This window comes from Diaphorina citri, unplaced genomic scaffold (assembly GCF_000475195.1).
Source record: "Diaphorina citri unplaced genomic scaffold, Diaci psyllid genome assembly version 1.1 scaffold1029, whole genome shotgun sequence".
In the NCBI taxonomy this organism is placed as follows: domain Eukaryota; kingdom Metazoa; phylum Arthropoda; class Insecta; order Hemiptera; family Psyllidae; genus Diaphorina; species Diaphorina citri.
This window is the reverse complement of record NW_007378459.1, coordinates 472-6,689: the sequence shown is the minus strand read 5'-3', so window position 1 is coordinate 6,689 and position 6,218 is coordinate 472. Positions and strand designations below refer to the sequence as shown.

Below are 6,218 nucleotides of genomic sequence, written 5' to 3'. Positions count from 1 at the left end.
GAAAAAAAAAGGGAGAGGGGGAAAGGGGGGGGGAAGGGGGGAAAAAAAAAAAAAAAAAAAAAAAAAAAAAAAAAAAAAAACGCGACATTTATCAATGTCTACAAATCAGATTTGGAAATGTTAGAGAGAGAAAGAAAGAAGGGAGAACGGAGAAACGGGGGGAGAAAGAGAGACATAGATATAAAGAGGAGGGAGAAAAAGTGAGAGAAGGAGAGAGAGAGAGAGAGAGGAAGAGAGGGAAAGGGAGAGAAAAAGAAAAGACAGAAATCTGTTGGAGTGAAAGATACAACATTGTTTACATTATATTTACCTACCTATATTCTATTTATTTTACATTTTTCTCGTTTTACCTATTTATATTTAAATTGTATTTCTTACTCAGAATTTATGTGGTGCATATTGCATACCTTTAGCGAATAACACTAAGAAATCTGTCTGAGGTAACTTTCAAATTAAGATCGTGAAATTAAAGTTTATCCATCAACTTCGCACGTGGGAGACAAAAACTGTGTCTTTTATGAAATGGAATGTGTACTGTACAGAATTCTTTGAAAAGTTGATTTCTTTTTCATTTTCCATCAATAATTTTTTTTTTAATCACTGAACACTGGAAACTCTAGAAAGTCGACCACTGGTACAATGCAAACTGAATGGACCAGTAATCTATCACCTATTGTTGGAGTGAGCTGCCTCTCTAAACTCGACGTTAGATGCTATAATGCTATATCATCCCCCGGACAATCGAGTTATAGGTAAATGGTGTTTCACTTTTTTCCTCTCGCTCACAGCAGTTCTCCCCAATAATAAAATAGGTAGCATCTTTTGTCCTCCGCTCCTTTTCTATTTGTTTTCCCCTATTGTTTACTACCTTTTCTCTCTCTATCTCTCTTCCTCTATTTACCCCTCCTGTCCTCTTTGAGCATTTCCTCACTTCTTCATATCTAGGCGCACGGCAGTGCGCCAGGCCAAGTTCCGGCCTGAGCACGCCAGTGTGTATATTACACGATCTATTTTTCTATTTATGTGTTGACCATCCATTCTTCCTCCAATGGAGGAGTTGCAATTGCAAAAATATTATTAATAAAAGGTCGATTCCTACGTAAACAGTTGTGAAAAATCCGAATCTGAGGTCAAAACTCCGAAAAAGTAACTTTAAAAAGTCGAAAATTCAATTTTGAATTGCCGTTCTAATGGAAAAGTTCAAAGAGTTGTGACGCCAGATTTCACGTCAAAATGCGCAGAAACGCTTGCGCACAAGTATTTATGTGTTGACCATCCATTCTTCCTCCAATGGAGGAGTTGCAATTGCAAAAATATTATTAATAAAAGGTCGATTCCTACGTAAAAAGTTGTGAAAAATCCAAATCTGAGGTCAAAACTCCGCCAAAGGACCTTTAAAAAGTCGAAAATTCAATTTTTAATTGCCGTTCTAATGGAAAAGTTCAAAGAGTTGTGACGTCAGATTTCACGTCCAAATGCGCAGAAACGCTTGCGCACAAGCAAACGAAGCGGGCGTCATGAATTATGACGTCATCGCCTACGGGAGCGTATGCCGTGACGTCAAAGTTCACGATTTACCGGTATTTTTTTTAAATCGATTTATCTCGGGATCTAGAAGTCGCAGAAGAAAAAGAAAAATTCCGTTGGTCCTCATTTTTCCTGCTCTGTGATTTTGAAACATCACCCAAGTAAGCGCAACTGATCTATTTCCTTCCTATTCTCTCTTTCTCCTGTCCCCATTTTCTTCCTCCTCTTCCTTCAATTTCATTTTCCTTCCTCTTCTTCAACCTCCAATAGCCTTCCTTTTTCTAAGCGCAACTGATCTATTTCCTTCCTATTCTCTCTTTCTCCTGTCCCCATTTCCTTCTTCCTCCTCTTCCTTCAATTTCATTTTCCTTCCTCTTCTTCAACCTCCAATAGCCTTCCTTTTCTCCCTTCGTCCCTTCCTCATCATCACATTGTAAAGGTTCCCTCTAGACATGCAGAGAGTAATAGAAAGTAAAATAAAGACAGTACTAGAACTAGAAAGTATAAAACTTACCTTTGAGGTGAGAAGCTCAGTTGATGCTACAACGTCATGAAGGTGATTTCTGAAACCAGAAGAAAACAAAGCAGAAATTAGAAACAGAGTACACAAAGGACAAACTCCAAGTCAAAATATGTAGGTACTAAACCTATCTACCAAATTTCATCAAAATCGAACAAACCGTTCGAGCGTTGTGGTGAAACAAACAGACTAAATTGTCGATTTAATAAATCAACGATCTAAATTCTTAGCGAAATTCTTAGCGAAACAAGAGTACAAAATAAAACATTTAATAGTTAAATCGACTAGTAGGTACATACCTAGATATCTTGTTCGAAAGAGAAGATTAATAGAAAATAATAGTCACATAAAATTATAGAATTGAGGAGCTGGGTGCAAAAAGGGAAATATGGATTTTTTGCCCTTTTTGCGTAAAAAGGTTTTTTGAATAGAACGTGGTGCGCTCTATCTTCCAGCGTTTGAACTGCAGTGATAACTTTTTTTTTCGGTACGAATCTATCTATCTCTAATCGAAAGACTTGGAAATTTCGAATTCAGTTCAATCGTTCAAAAAGTACCCTGTCTGAAAGGTCATCATAGGACCAAAAGGTCAAGTGCCAAGCAAATGGGAACTAAATAACCTTTGCAATTCGTCCACCAAATACCAGGAATCTTGTTCGTTTAGAAAGTAGATGAAAAATTGAAAACTTTAAAGTTAAATATCTCAGTTTGATGATTTTAATTTATTGCCCTTTTTGCACCCAGCTCCTCAATTATACCCATAGACTAGTAATATACCCATAGACAAGTAGCCAAGTCGTGCAACATAAGCGAGTCAAATGCGATCAGATAGCCCATTGGTTCGACTCCAGGTAGTCACTACCAGCAAGCACACCTCAGCTTCCTACAGCTACTATTAGAAACTGGAAGACCAAAGTCAAGATGTGGTATGCTGTTTAGAAAGTTCCCGCATCTTTTATAGATGGAAAAGTGCAATAACTTGGAAATGTCGTTAGATGCTGGTATATAAATGATTGGGGCACTTCAACAAAAAGTTGTTTGAGAGTTTGAGTTAGGAAACTTGTGGCTTGGGAAAAATGAACAAAGGTCAGGGCCAAACGAAAAACATTCTGATGAATAATGAAATTGTTAAAAATAATTTATAAACAAATTATTGATGAAATACATTGATAAATAAATAAAGTAGACAAAAACGGAACTTGTGAAAATTAATTAGACTTGTGCTTTACAAAGTTCTTTTTTTTTTTTACTACTGATCGACCGGACAGGCTGTTTTTATAGGCTACTTTCATCAGTCTTTTTCTTAATTATGTCCTCTATTACTTTTTCAACTCACACGAGCCACTCAAGCTACCAACAGAAAGTCAGAAAGCTCACTCTCTTTTTACGATGAATTCTTTCCGTCTCGAAATTTTTAATAGAAACTTTATGGTCGGTTTAATTAAATTTAAAGAAAAAAGATTGGGCGGAAAGCAAAAGGGTTCGATGGAAGAGAACGAAGGGGAGAAGAAAACAGGTTTTAAGTGACACTTATTATATCGTCAAACTTAATGGACAGAAAAGCCCCCCCTGAGAACCCCCTTTTTGAGACTTCAAGTCCTTGCAGTAGACGGGGGATTCTTACAACGTCAAATGCTTTTTATAGGTCCACAAACATCTTTCGTTTTTAATGTTTCATCTTGTTTATGGCCGAAGAAAACTTAAAGGCTAACGAAAAGAAGGAAGTGGGGAAGTACATTTATGGGAGTGACATTTCGGTGGGTACGTAGGTACATTTTAATCAACCATTAGGCTTAGAGGGAACAAGATGTAGTCCCATCTTTAGAGAGTTTTTGCAACCAAAATTAGGGTACCATTAACGGAACTCTTTACGTTATTTGACGAAAACTCGTTTACTGAGTGAGTTTTACTGATCCACTAGCTCATAATCCCTCCAAGGAATATTTCTTGTCCCTCTATCCACCTAATATGGAACCATTATGTCCTTCTCTTGTGATAGTTATTTTATTTGGCATTAAAGTAAACAAGCCATCTTTCTCTCTTTATTTGCTCATTAGAATACCTGCCACTCGGGAATCCATTGCATGAACAGGAGGAACAGAGAGAGAGAAAAAAGAGAAAGACAGAAATAATAAGAGATAGAGAGAGAAAAGAAGAAGGTAGGAAGGAGAGAGAGAGAAGAAGGTGGGAAGGAGAGAGGGAGACGGAAAGAAAAGAAGGTGGGAGAGGGAGAGAGATAGAGAAAGAGAGAGATTGTGTTGAACTTCTCGTGTTGTTGTAATAAGATCAATTTTGTATGAACGCCTAGAAACTTACTTGGTTATGCAATGTGCAATAAGCAAAACACTAGTACCCCACTCTGCCTGATCTAAATGAAATATATAATGCCTACAATCTACATAATATTATTATAACTAGGCTTGCCAAACGTCTATCACCTATCGTACCTATGTGATTTCGCGATTATGTTCGCGGATTTGGCAATTATGTTCGCGGATTTGGCGATTATGTTCGCGGATTTCGTGATTATGTTCGCGGATTTCGCGATTATGTTCGCGGATTTCGCGATAATGTTCGCGGATTTGGCGATTATGTTCGCGGATTTCGCGATCTTGTTCGCGGATTTGGCGATTATGTTCGCGGATTTCGCGATCTTGTTCGCGGATTTGGCGATTATGTTCGCGGATTTCGCGATCTTGTTCGCGGATTTGGCGATTATGTTCGCGGATTTCGCGATCTTGTTCGCGGATTTGGCGATTATGTTCGCGGATTTCGCGATCTTGTTCGCGGATTTGGCGATTATGTTCGCGGATTTCGCGATCTTGTTCGCGGATTTGGCGATTATGTTCGCGGATTTCGCGATCTTGTTCGCGGATTTGGCGATTATGTTCGCGGATTTCGCGATCTTGTTCGCGGATTTGGCGATTATGTTCGCGGATTTCGCGATCTTGTTCGCGGATTTGGCGATTATGTTCGCGGATTTCGCGATCTTGTTCGCGGATTTGGCGATTATGTTCGCGGATTTCGCGATCTTGTTCGCGGATTTGGCGATTATGTTCGCGGATTTCGCGATCTTGTTCGCGGATTTGGCGATTATGTTCGCGGATTTCGCGATCTTGTTCGCGGATTTGGCGATTATGTTCGCGGATTTCGCGATCTTGTTCGCGGATTTGGCGATTATGTTCGCGGATTTCGCGATCTTGTTCGCGGATTTGGCGATTATGTTCGCGGATTTCGCGATCTTGTTCGCGGATTTGGCGATTATGTTCGCGGATTTCGCGATCTTGTTCGCGGATTTGGCGATTATGTTCGCGGATTTCGCGATCTTGTTCGCGGATTTGGCGATTATGTTCGCGGATTTCGCGATCTTGTTCGCGGATTTGGCGATTATGTTCGCGGATTTCGCGATCTTGTTCGCGGATTTGGCGATTATGTTCGCGGATTTCGCGATCTTGTTCGCGGATTTGGCGATTATGTTCGCGGATTTCGCGATCTTGTTCGCGGATTTGGCGATTATGTTCGCGGATTTCGCGATCTTGTTCGCGGATTTGGCGATTATGTTCGCGGATTTCGCGATCTTGTTCGCGGATTTGGCGAATTTTGCGATTATGTTCGCGGATTTGGCAATTATGTTCGCGGGTTTCGCGATTATGTTCGCGGATTTCGCGATTATGTACGCGGATTTTGCGATTATGTTCGCGGATTTGGCGATTTTGTTTGCGGATTTGGCGATTATGGTCGCGGATTTGGCGATTTTGTTCGCGGATTTTGCGATTATGTTCGCGGATTCGCGTCCCGAATCGACATTTTGGATATTTGGCAAGCCTAATTATAACCCCTACCTTCCAATGTTATTCCTTCCCCTACTTTTTCTCACTCTCCCTTCCAACCTTTAGGAGGGGGGCTATTCTCTCTCACTCTTCTTTTTTCTTTCTTCCAATGAACCCTTCCCCTCCCGTAAATTTCTACAAAGGATATCGCCTCCCCTCTTCTCCCCCTGTCCTAAAACTTCTACACTGGATATTTTCATTTCCTTTGGTCCCTTCCTGTTTCTCTCTCTCTCTCCCTCCCCTCTCTTCCTTTCTCTATCTGTCTCTGTCTGTCTCTCTCTCTCTCTCTCTCTCTCTCTCTCTCTCTCTCTCTCTCTCTCTCTCTCTCTCTCTCTCTCTCT

At 40.2% G+C, this 6,218-nt stretch overlaps 1 protein-coding gene across 1 annotated transcript in view; it reads right to left on the bottom strand.

The window, feature by feature from the left end:
- LOC103513805 (irregular chiasm C-roughest protein) overlaps positions 1 to 2,090 on the bottom strand; it is a gene marked incomplete at its 5' end in the record, with an annotated part of 39,196 nt that extends 37,106 nt beyond the window's left edge. Inside the window, 1 exon segment of the mRNA XM_017445958.2 lies at positions 2,042 to 2,090.
- Positions 2,091 to 6,218: the final 4,128 nt, after the last annotated feature.